Consider the following 13,124-nt stretch of genomic DNA (forward strand, 5'->3'; position numbering starts at 1 on the left):
TATTAGAATTTAAAACAGAAAATTCCAACATGAAAATAAAATAAGAAAGACTTAAGCTAGAGTCAACACAAGACTTTCCAGTTTTCTTGAGAGGGAATATGACAATCTCAAGGACATACCTCACTGCACCCTTCTTTCTACCCCTTCTCTTACAAAAATATAAAGAAACTCCTACCTAAAAAGTCCTAATATATTCCAGTAGTTAGTCCTTATCAAAGATAAGGTTATAGCTGAAGTCAGTGTGTGTTATGCCATAGAGATTTTCAGCAAGCTACGTAAAGAGCTGTGGCTGATGCAGTGGCATGCCAGCCACAGGCTCAGCTGCCAGCTACATCTCTCCAGTTCAGGAATGGACACACTGGGAGTCGGTCACAGAACACTGATGTCTTCAGGGTAATGTGTGCCCAAACATTGCTGTACCACTGAGCTGGCTATTACACAGGGCAACAAAAGTTTCACTTCTAGCACAAGACAACCATTTAGCTCTTCCATCTAAACATCAAGGAGTGCAATTGCAAGACAGAATGGGGTACACACTCTATTGCAGATAACAATCCAAGGTACTATGATATGTACTGAAGAAAATGGTTTCCTTGCCACTTAATGTATACACATTGAACCACTGAATTGCAGGGTATATCCTGCTTCTTACTGATAGAAGAAGGAAGTAAGCCCTTTTTTAGTGTAAAAATATTTTTCCTTCTTGTTCAAAAAAGGAATATTTTTTAATTAAAGTAAAATAAATTAAAAGTATAAAGTAAAATAAAGTAAAAGTGTAAATTTGAAAAATTGCCCTCAAATACTTCAAAAGAAGTAGTAGATTTTGATTTGGTTTAATAACTTCAAAAGAATATGTATAAAACATGCTATAATTTAAAAACAACTCTGCAATAAAATATATCTATTCATTGCATATATATAATTCAGTTTCCCAGGTGCAAGTATTGCAACAAAACGTTTTATCACTGATTGCTGCTCTAATAATATACCAAATGCCAGCTTGGAAATTAAATATTCACAAGAATACAATTAAAATTAAACTCTCACTCCCAAAATAAATCATAAAAAAACACCCCTGTGATAAATAAAAGAAAATAGTATTCCTGCTGCCTTTGTCCAGTTCTTTTTTTTCCCCATATGGTATCCTATTTGTCATATGGAGGTTGCAAAAATACCCTTTAAGAGAATAAATTAGAAATGAAGCATAAACAATAAAGCCTGCTCAGCAGTCATGTTTTCCAGTGCTCTGTAGGGTAGCTGCAGGAATTTTCCATGCTGTGAGTGTTAATGAGACCCTTCATGGGCAGCATTAATGCATAAAAGCAATCACCTATAATTCACCTTTTCAAATCTATACTTCTTGAATTCAGTAACTAGAAGCAAAAGAGATAGAATAATGCAAATACTATCCCCATTTACTGATATACAACCATTAGCCAGAAAGGGGTTGACAACAGAAAACTGATGACCAGACATAAATGCTTCAATAATCATGACCACAGTCCAGAAGCACTTGGAGAACGTACAGTTTTCAAGACTACAAAACTGTCCCTAAACATATGGTTTTCCTGATAGAAGAAAACATACTTACAGGAATTATTAATTAGTTAAAACTGGCTGGATTCAAGATACTTAGGCACTTAGAACAGAATGGGTATCTGACCAAAGTCTGTAATGAAAGCAATCTGGCATGAAAGAAACACACAAATTTTATACAGTTTATTTCCAAGTTGACACTTATATTTTATAACATTTATTTAAATCAAATTGTGGAAAAATTCAAATTTTCAACATGGATACCAGTAAAGTTCTAGTTAACAGTTGCCAGCATGAGGCAATTGTCACTAACCAGTATCTCACACAAGTTTCCAAGCCAGGCACTGGACTTCAGACAAGGACAGCTTCACCAAACGGTGAAGATCTTCAAGCTTTTGGTACGAAGTCCCTCATCTCTATTTCATTTCTGAATGGCCAACCCATGGGCAAAGAAATGAGAGGGATCTGTGAGCCTTTAATATTTGATAAACTTTCAAGTGAAAGAATAGTTCATTCTGCTAAATGCACTATTTTCTAAATTTAGTGACAGGAACACAAAGCAATAGTATACCTGATAGCTATCTTGCACTCTGATCCCAGTTCAAAGTGATTTCTCTGTTCCAGGTACTGGGAAGTTTCTGTGCAATTTAAATAAATACCCAGAAATGAGATTAATTTCTTCAAAAAAGATCCAATTCTTCTACAAAATGAACATTGATTTTTGGCAGAAGCTTGCTGTGGGTCATACGTTCACAGCTGCATTCCTTCTTCTGATGAAGCAAACTAACTCTTGAGTTTCCCATTACCATCACATGTTCAAGCAGGTCATCCCTTATCAATGATTTTTTTTTTTTTTTTTTTTTTTTTTTAACAGTGCTATCCATTGTCAGGTAAAAATATTTTTTAAATGGTACTACCTCCTGGATGAGGCCAAGATCTGCATTTCGGCTGCAGATCTAAACTGAACATAGCAAATATCAAAGATAAGCCTCAAAGCCAGCTTTGCTGGAGGTTAGTTATGGCCCTTCCCTACTCTTTTTCTGGTTTTGATGCCCATCAGGCCCATTACTGAGAAATTTCAGCATGCTAAGTTATCAAAGGCACTTTTATTTTGGTGGCCAGGTTAGCTTCCTGATGCCTTAGTGTGCTGCAAGAGCTCATTCAGCATCTAATGTGAACTGAAGCATTTGAAAGAGAGTAGCAAGTGAATAGGATAATGTTGCATCCCGGACTTTGGGTTTAGATCAGGGTTCTGATGTGTGTTAGCAGATTCTGTATACCCCCGTTTTCCCCCGTGTATCCCCCGGGTTTTCCCCGCTGCGGTAGTCGGTTCCAGGGTTGCCTTACCATGCGGGCCTGGCTCCCATCCCCTCTGTCTCTTCCTGTGGGTCCTTCCCTGCCATTACCCCTCTCCTGCAGCCGGGGCCGCCCCGGGCCCCCGGCACCGCCCCGCCGTGCTCCTATTGGCTCCCCCGGGCCCTGCCACACCCCGGGACCGCCCCGGTACCGTCCCCTACTGCGTCCCTATTGGCTTCCCCAGACCACGTGACACCCCCTGCTCCACCCCCCCATAAAAGCCCCACGAGGCCGGGGCCGGGCAGCCATATTCCCCAACATAGAAGCTGGGAACACGCCAATAAAATGCTCTCAGCTCCTGCTGCGGGGAATTTGATCCTTCCTTCACCCCCTTTATCGAGGTCCCTCGTGCGCAGCAGTAGAAATGGCCAACCCACCTTCCCGGAGCACGCGGCACCCGGGAACAGCGGCAGGACTGGGATCGGAGGAGCCGCGGTGCCCCGCCGGACACAGCGGCTGCTCTGGAGCCCGGAGAGACAGCAGAACGCCACAGGGTAAAGGAAGGCAGTGGCCAACAGTCATAGGGTTTTGACTACTACGACACTTATTTACACAATGAAATCCACTTCCTGAGCACATTTCATTTTCATAGAAGTGAAAAACCACTGGCTTTACATGAAATTTTCATCCTTAAATAAAATTCCTTCATAAAGACTTATGCAAACACATAACGTAAAAAGAAGAAATGCACCTCATTAATAGCTCTTCCTAAAACCAAAACATGGTGGTGGAAAAATTTGAGAATGGCAATTTATATGAGATGAATGATTTATAAATGTGACTTGCTAGAAGAGAGTGGGACTGGGAGGGAGCATCATCGATTTCCATCTAAGACTAGAATTCATTTTGCTTCCAGTTTTATAGTGGAAAATCACTAGGAAGGAATCACATACTGACATTTGGTAGTTTCAGTGAGCAGTTCATATAACTGAAAGATTATTTCCTCTCATCTTAATTCTATCAAATAACTTATGAAAAAAGTAAATTCTACCAATGTTCACGTACCCAAACAGCAGTAGCTGAACTGCAGTTTTCAAAGCCAGAAGGCTTTATACACTATCCCAGTGGCATGTTACAACACTGCATCAATTAGTATTGTAATCTATATCATCTACTACATCTTCCTCACTTACATTTTTTTATATATCTCTCTCTCCTTCTCTCTGCTTTTAATGAAAAAGTGAAATACTGCTAGTTCCTGCCAGACAGGAAATTAGCTCAACACTAAGACAAGGAAAATTGCACTAACACTTACTAAAAAGAACATAGCTATTTTCTGAGTTTTGCTTATTGCTTTTCTACTGTGCTGCATAGACATTTGACTAAACCAATAAATAAAATTTAAAAACAACCTCATCCAGAGGACAGAAAACACAAATACCCAGCAAAGTCAAGGGAAAAAAGTCTCACAATGTTTAAATTTAGACATGTCTGCTACAAACTTACACTTCAAAACAACTTTGAACTAGTGTCAACATCAGTAGTAGAACTGTTATTACCATGAGAAGCTCATTGCCTCAGGATGTTTTATAGACCAAAAGTCTTAAGAGGTAGTAAAGTGGTGTTATGGTTTGACACTGGTACAATGCCAGCACCCCCATGAAAATGCACCTTCTCTAAATAAATTAATTGCATCTCTGTGAGATGCAATCAGGAACAGAGCAGAGCAGGCCTAAGTTTAGAAATAAAGGAGAAAGAACTTTATCAAGCTACTACTATGATAAAGGACACACACTAAATCCAGAATTAAAACCTTCTAAAACATTCCTCTTCCCCCCATCCAAACTCTAACAAACTACAGTGAGATACAACTTGGACTTTCAGTCAAGTCATCACCTTTCAGATAATCAATATTCAGTCCTTCAAGTAAGAGAGGAGTCTCTCATGCACCATAGACCCCCCCCCAGGAAACACAATTGCTACTTCTTGTGTTTCCATGTCACACATGGCACCGCCCAGAGAAAATCCGCCAGTGTGACACTCTCCTTTCCATGTCACAGGGCTCTCACCACCGTGCATGGACAGACTGCTCATAGGGCTCCTTTAAGGATGCTTTGCCAAGGACTAAAAGAAACAACAGTTTAGCTTTTCATTTTGGGACCACAGTCCCCCCTATTTCCCTCCTCCCCTGGGGCCGAGGGTCTCAAGAACAGAGATCTTCTTCTTGAAGACAGAGGGCACCACCACACCCTCCTCAACTCTTCTCTGTTCACTCCATTCCTGTGCAGGCAGTCGCTGAAGCAGGTCTCTTGGCTTACCATTGCATCTCCTTAAAAATGCAGTCTCTGTTGCAGGAGAAATTGGTTCAGTCTATGGCTAACAAGAAAAGTCCAGCTAAAAGCCGCTCCATCATCTCCTCCTACCTAGAATTTCTTCTTCTAACATCTCAGGTCCCAGACTGTCACTCTTCTCTTTCAAATCAAGGAGAAGTAATATTTTACAAAGCTTTAATTTCTTAGGAAAGGGTTAAAAGTCTTGGACTCCCCGGACGGCTGAAATCTCTGTCCAGAACTCCAACTCCCAAGGCTGGGCACCTTCCCCTTCCCTTTTCTTTCTCCTCTGCTGGCAAATTCCAGGTGCCATCAGGCTCTCTGTCTCTTTTCCTCTGGGGCGGGGGGGTGGGGAACAAAAGCATCTCCATTTCTCTCTAACCCTCCATCTGCAGGAGGCTGGCCCGGTTCTAGTCCCTTCACCCCTGGCCTACCTCTCCAAGGCCATGTGGCTTCCCCCTACCCCGCCCAGCCACAGGCTGTGCAGGGGAGGTCTGCACTGCACTCTGACTGGAACCAAAGAGACAGTTCCCCTGGGAGTTCTTGCTTTTAACCCACTGTGTTCTCAGAGGCGTGTCCATGCCTTCAGTGGTCACTCCAGGTGCCAATATCCAAACCTGACCACTGATTGGTTTGACCCCAACTTCTTGAAAAACTTCACTTCCATGTCAAACCACGACAAGTGGTCACCAGAATTGTTGGAGGGTGGATAATGAATTATTTGGAGGTATTAAAAAAAAACAATACAAATGTAATTTGTGACTCAATCCCTGAAAGCCTATCTCTTGGAAGTGAGATTCTCCAGGGGAAGAAACACATGATGCTTCTTCCACATGTTGAAGTTTGGGCAGATTGATGTTAATTTTTTTTTTTTTTCTTAAATACTGTTTATGTCTTTAGTCTGTTAAAAAAGTTCTTTATTTCTTAAAATTCATTTACTTGAAGGGAAAAAAGGTAAACCCCATAAAATGCAACATCTGCAATGCTTTCTGGTTATTTTATGTTGGGCTTTCATTGTTAGTGATATGGTACAAATAAATGGGGCATTCTGCTAGCAGTAGACTTTTTTCCCTTTTAACAGATTCAGTAGATAACATTCCACATATTGTGACACCAAAAGCACTGGTGCTCTTCATCTATTGTAATATTGTTTCTAAGAATTATACTCAAACATCAAAGGCTGATGTTCTCAACTCAAATTTTGCAGAGATATAAACTGCTGTGGTAGATTAATCTCAATATGTCAAGTTATATACATGAATCATTAGTTCATATAATGGACATTTCTAAATATCAGCTTTCAGTGATGTGTGTGCTGATACTCTTTTTCTCCTTCTATTTACCCTGAATTTATTTGAACTCACTTACTGCTAATACGCCAAAATAAATAATTACACTAGAATCAGCAACTTTATGCTAAATTATACATCTATTTAATGTCAATGGAACTATATTTCTTGTGTTCCAAGAAAACATATTGGGATGAATTTCTCAGGATTTTACTCCTGGTATATAATATAAAGTTTATATTTTTTAATTACTTTTCATTTAAATTATGGCTTCTGTGACAGCCATGACCTAATATATTGTGTGTTTTTAATTGTCTACTTTGTCTCTTCAAGTAGAGTGAGTAAGATAAAATTATATGGAGCTAGGAAAATTGTGTGCCATCATAGTGGCCAAGTCAGCATTAAGGGACAGAAGGTCCCAAGGTAGAGCAAAGCATGCCAAGGGAGCAGGGCACAGGCAACCAGGCATCAGAGAAGAAAGAAAATTAGTAAGGGTCAGAGACATTGATTCAAAATTTTCTTAATCTCAGAAAGTCAAGGAGTATTGAAACCAACAATGAATGAAGGACCTACTTGCTGTACATGGAAAGAGTAATATTGAAACCTTGTTTATATTGTTTTGCCTAAGCTAGCTATGTAGTGTGTTTGGGTTATTTTTTTCTCTATCAATAAAATAATTACCCAGTATATGCTGAATTTATGAGTTTAAAAAGATTTTGGTCTTTTTCAGGAGCACCTTATAAAGAGAAGGTCAAGGCAGATTCTCTTCAAAGCTCTTGCCTTCTCCGGGAAGCACAAGAGCTCACTAGAATTCTGCATCAAGCCCCATTTTATTAATATTTCAATACTGTATTTTTATACTTTTTGTAGATTTACAGTTACTAGATTTGCATAATTTATGGAAATGTGCTTTATATAAGGATTTAGAAAAATATATAAAGATAATTTTATAGGTCTGTAAAAGTCTTGAGGTAGATGAGAAAACACTTCTTTAATTTATTTGACACCTAATATTTGTGCCAGCTACTTACCATGGAGCATGATTTTCAGTTTATATTAAATTTTCTCTTTGTGCAGAATTTGTCCAGTAGGGATTATGCCTCTATCTGATTGACTGGATCACAGCTGAATGACAAGAAAAGATAACATATATTCATCCAAATTTATATTATATTCAAATTAAGTATTATAAAAAGTTATTACTATGAGTAAGATTATGATTACTCTTCCCAGACAAGATAGCATTCAGATGGAGAAGACATAATACAAATGCCACTTGAAAGCTAAAGAGAGAGGCAACACATACCACTGAAAAATACATAGCAAATGACAGCACCTCACAATTACTATAAAGTATACCTGTCTGGTGTTCACTGGATAACTAGAGCAAAGTAGGAGTACAGGTCAACTTCTCAGCTCTAAAGGAAGAGTTTACTCTAGCAATCTTCAAAGTGAATCTACAAGGGCATAATCTGGGAAAATAGGTTAAGAACAGGCAGTATTACTATATTTAGGCACAAAGGAAATCTAAGAATATGCACACATGTGAATCACAACAGAGACCAATGTCAAAAATGAAATAAAGTGAATGAACACACAGATAGAATAAATGTTTTTTGTCAGGTGAAACGACTGAGAACTAGAATGATCAGAAAGCTCTAAAAATTACTTCTGTAACAGACTACTCTACTCCATAAGTTAGAAGGACAAATAATATTTTTTTCCATCATTTCTATTAATGGTAGAAAGTGCTAAAAAGGGGAATAATTTACCTATCACACCGAAGTTTTGTGAACTGTGTTTATTGTTCAATATGCACAATATGTTCAAAATGCTCAGAAATGAAAAACAGCTGCCTATGCATTCATAGTTATTAAAATGCTTTTAACAGACTGAAATAACAAAATAGTTTTGAAGGCTCTCTGGTCAGATGACCAGACATTCTAGTTTTGTGGTCAGCCTCATGCATTTATCTGCAGATTTTGGTTCTGGTTTTCTTTTCATCCCTCTTATCCTTGTATTTTCCTAATAGTTCTTTAATTCAGCTGATTTGGTGTCCAGCTCTAACAGAGTAAGAGAGTAACAGAGTAAGTTATCACACAATTATAAAATTTTTCCTCTCTGTCCACTAGTCCCCTAGCCAATCTGTAAGGAAAAAAATCATCCTACCAATTCCACTGCAGTTTAGTTTAAGCAAATAAGGATTGTTCACCTAAACTAGCATCCTGTCTGACAACAGCCAAAAATGTTTATTGAAAAGCATAAGAGGATAGCTGTGTATTCAAACTACCCTAGAAAATTTTTGTAGCTTTGGGCAATTTTCAGTCTGAAGAAACCTAAGCCAAAAGTGACACATCAATAGACAGATAGATAGCATTTGATTAATGAAGTAAAAAAGGAATCAACTCGTATATGATTGCATTGCCTACCTTCACAGATCTAACAGATCTACCTGTCTGAAAATTTTCCTTTAATTTGTTGAACAATGTTCACCTAATTTAGCAGAGGAGTATGAAATGTCAATGTATTGCATTTCACAGTGTTAAGCTTTTGCAAATATAGGAAAATCAGCAGAAGGGGAGACACTGAAATTAAATACCCTCATGGGAGAAGACTATAGAATAACTAGAATCATTCTGTGTTCCACATGGATTTTGCTGGGGCCAGAGGAGCTATGTCATAGCTCCTCCCCTTTGGTTGGAACTCCCAGCATGGTGGTGGGCATTATATAATGTGTTAGATGGAAATTAGAAGTATTATAGTGGTTACAAAGCAGTGGCAATCAGGGAAAGACAGGGAGTTACTGCTGTGGGAGATGGCAGAGAAAAGAATTTAGAATACTGCCAAGGAAAAGGATAATGTGGGAAAACAGGGAGGAAGCTGAGATGCCTAGAGGGATATATTGTAACTTTGCAGGAAACCTGGCTTCTAGCTCTGTGTGACATCTGAGTGCAAAAACCCCCAAATATCTTCCATTTAGTTCAAAGTTGAAAAGTAGAAGATACCCGTGTTGAAAGAAGAAGGGAAATACAGCAAAATACAATGTAGCAATGGCAAAATGGAGAAGGCAAGTCTATACACTAAGACAGTTTGAAAGACACATTCCTCTACTATTTGAGCAAAAAGTCCACAAATTTAAGTAGATGTAAAAGTGTTTAAAAAGTAGATTCTTCAAATTCAAGTTTTAGCCCTACTTCCTGACAATTTTCAGAATAACCAAAAAAAAAAACTCAAAAGCCTTAAATACCAGCCAAAATAACTATTTTTCCCATATTCTGTTGTTAAACAGCTTCCTGTCTTCCCCACCATAAAACACAATTGTAGCCATAACTGGCTCTTCTGCCCACTCCTGGAAATTGTGTGGCTCCTACATACTGTCAGACCATTCTTAACATATTTATTGCCAGCTTTCAGTACCATAGAGAACCTGGGGAACCCAAGGTTGAAGTGGAAGCAAAAAATGTTGTTCACTCCAAAAGTCAGAATTTGGATAGAAACTTCTTGATGGGCATTGCCTGTAAGAAACTCCTTGATGGGCATTGCCTGTCAAAGATATGAGAGGCTTGCAGCTGAAAAAAAGAGAGCACAGACCCTCTGCTTTGACAATCAGAAAGTTATGCATGTCACAGTGCTTTTTCTAGAGCATTCATAAAAACAGGTTAAGAAATGGACAATCAATTAATTGAAAAAGCACCTTGCAGGAAAGGATACTCATCCTGTCTCTCCAGACACAAAGAATCAAAGTTTGCTATCATTACCATAGGAAGTCTTGTCCCTTAGATGTGGACAGAATTTCTGACAACAGACAATATTTTCCAGCTCTACTAATGTCTAAATTTCTCCTCATATTATGCTGCACAACTGTAGGTACTATCCATAGCCCTGTCACTATTGTTGTTGTAGCTCCTTAGCCAACAATTGATTCCACACCTTGTAGCCCAAACTGTTCCATACGATTTTTACATTTTGACCATTGTTTTCAGCCTGCTATTTCATTTCATGCAAACCTGCACTGACCTTTAAATTCATCAAGAGAATAAACAAAGTATTAAGCCATAGGTCACTGCACTGTTCTTTCTAATACATAGTTTTGTGAATCACTTCAAACTGTGGGGGTTTTTACCATTAGCAGCATATATCCAAAAGCCAAGAAGGCCAGAATTTTGAGAGTATAATCTGACTCCCCTTAAAGGTGCTTAAGTTTCAGAAAATGATGCTTTCATAGTAAGCATGCCCATAATCCTTCATATCATGAAAGCATTATCTCAAATTTCTCACTTCATAAATAACATTCTGTACCTAATGAGATACTTACTTTGCTTTTAACTACTTATAAGTTGTATTTTGACCTATTCATAGTATTACACCTAGTTTACTAAAGGACTTCAGCGGTAAGCACAAAGCTGTGGGTTCCAATAAGAAGCAACTCAAATTTGGAATATCAGCTAATGAAAAAGCTTGCGAATTTTACATGATAACATTAAATATTATCACCAATTTCATTTCAAAACACATCTAATAATCCATATTAAGAAAAGAAATCTGACAGAACATTTTAGTCACATTTTTTGAGGTTCAATAGATACAGATGATAAATTTTAAATATCTTTGCTTCCTCTTTAAGGAACCATGAGTATTTGAGTACTGAAATCATTTAAATATTTTTTTTATCACAAAGAGGCTATTTTTCTAGCCAGTACTTCTTAAAACAAAACAGTATTTAACATTTTTCATGGGTTAAAATATTTTTAAACACACAGAGTAAATAATTCAAAATTTTAAACTTGCTATTATATGCATATCAAAGGTGCTTTTCTTACAACTGTTTGTTTGAGCTTATTTACTGTGATTTTAAATGATACAGACAGGAGGAACTGAAATCTCATTATTACCTATGGAATATCTGCTGCATTCTGGAGCTCTGTCTTTTATCTGACAGCTCCTACTGCTCATCTTGTACAAACTGGGCTGACATAAAACCAACTGATTCTAAAGATTAATTTCATGACATCATGTTTTTACAAGTTAAAAGACACAAAAGACAGTTTCTAAGATCTTCTGATAATACAAAATGAATCCTGTACTAATCAATGATAAGAGATTCAACAATTTAACAGATTTTTTGATAAGATTTTTCTTCACCTTTAGCCAAATAAAAAAGCACCTTTACATAATTCAAGCCATTACTTAGTTGGTTTTAAATGATACCTCTCTTTTGTATGCTTTCTCGTTGTATTAAAAGAAAAGCAATTTTATTCAAAAACAATACATATATCATAGCTAGATTTCATAGTGAAAAGAAAAGAAATACAATATAGGCTAACTAATAGTACAAACTTCCAGTTTCTGGGTAATTGTTGCACATTCAGAACACAGTTTTCTTCAAATTTGTCTTCCTATATTGCTATTTACAGATAATAAGAGTTTTTAAAAGAAGGTGCTTGTATGTTTTACAAGCCAAAGAATAAGGTCCCATTGAAGAAAAACTGGTGATGCTGTTCTATTCATTGGAAAAATGGACCCTTTCTGCTTTTCATGTTATGTGGTACACAAGCAGATCAAAAAGAATTTTGCAGTTTTCCTTTGGTCATTTTATATACACCAGAATATTTTATAATGTGTAGTTTTCAATGACATTATTTGAATGCCTGAAAGAGAAGACTTCTGACTACTCAAGCAGTTTTGTTGGGCTGACCTGGCCGAATTGCCAGGGGATCACAGAAGCCACCCTATCGCTCCCCTCCTTAGATGAACAAGGGAGAGAAAATACAATGAAAGGCTCAGGGGCTGAGATAAGGACAGGGAGAGATCACTCACCAAATACAAAACAGTCAAAATAGACTCAACATGGGGAAATTTGTTTATTTTGTTACCAATCAAATCAAAGTAGAATAATGGGAAGTAAAACCAATTCTTTAAACACCTTTCTTCTACCTCTCCCATCTTCCTAGACTTTCTCTATCAGCTTCCTGGAATCATATTCTCTATCAACTCCTCTCCAGTGGTGCAGGGGGACCACAAATGGAGGCTGCAGTCAGTTTATCAGACATTGTCTCTGCCACTCCTTCCTCTTCTGGGTGATGACTCCTCACACTCTTCTCCTGCACTAGTGTGTGTCCCTTCCATGGAGTGCACTCCTTCGGAGACACACTGCTCCACTGTGGGTCTCCCACTGGGTCACAAGGCCTCCCAGAACACCTGATCCAGCATGGGCTCCTCTCCATGGATCTAACCAGGAGCCTCCTCCAGCACAGGCCTCCCAGAGGGTCAAAGACTCCTTCAGTCATCCACCTGCTCCAGTGGGGGGTCCTCCATGGGCTACAGGTGGATGTGTGCTCCACCATGGACCTCCGTGGCTGCAGAGGGACAGCCTGACTCACCAGGGTCTGCACCATGAGCTGCAGGGGAAGGAACCTCTGCTCTGACACCTTGAGCACCTCCTCCTCCCTCTTCACTTACCTGGGTGCCTGCAGAGTTGCTTCTCTCACACAATCTTGCAACCTTCTCCAGCTGAATTTTTTTCCCCTTAAACCTGTTATCCCAGAAACACTATCACCACCATGGATTAGCCTTGGCCAGCAGCAGGCCCATCTTGGAGTCAGCTGGCATGGGGGAAGCTTCTTGCACCTTTTCTCAGAAGCTATCCCTGTAGCCCCCCTGCTACCAAAACCTG

At 38.6% G+C, this 13,124-nt stretch overlaps 1 protein-coding gene across 13 annotated transcripts in view; it reads right to left on the bottom strand.

Moving 5' to 3' along the window:
- Positions 1 to 13,124, bottom strand: part of IMMP2L (inner mitochondrial membrane peptidase subunit 2) — a 419,891-nt gene that overhangs the window by 279,250 nt on the left and 127,517 nt on the right. For 9 of the 13 annotated variants that reach the window (XR_008437037.1, XR_008437041.1, XR_008437034.1 and 6 more), the window contains exons 4-5: positions 7,811 to 7,923; positions 7,483 to 7,576 (exon numbers count right to left, since the gene is read on the bottom strand). The exons of the other annotated variants lie outside the window; for them this stretch is intronic. The gene's annotated coding sequence lies outside the window, so the exon portion shown is untranslated. The remainder of the gene's footprint in view (positions 1 to 7,482; positions 7,577 to 7,810; positions 7,924 to 13,124) is intronic. 13 annotated transcript variants of the gene reach the window in all.

Source organism: Vidua macroura, chromosome 5 (assembly GCF_024509145.1).
Source record: "Vidua macroura isolate BioBank_ID:100142 chromosome 5, ASM2450914v1, whole genome shotgun sequence".
NCBI classification, from domain to species: domain Eukaryota; kingdom Metazoa; phylum Chordata; class Aves; order Passeriformes; family Viduidae; genus Vidua; species Vidua macroura.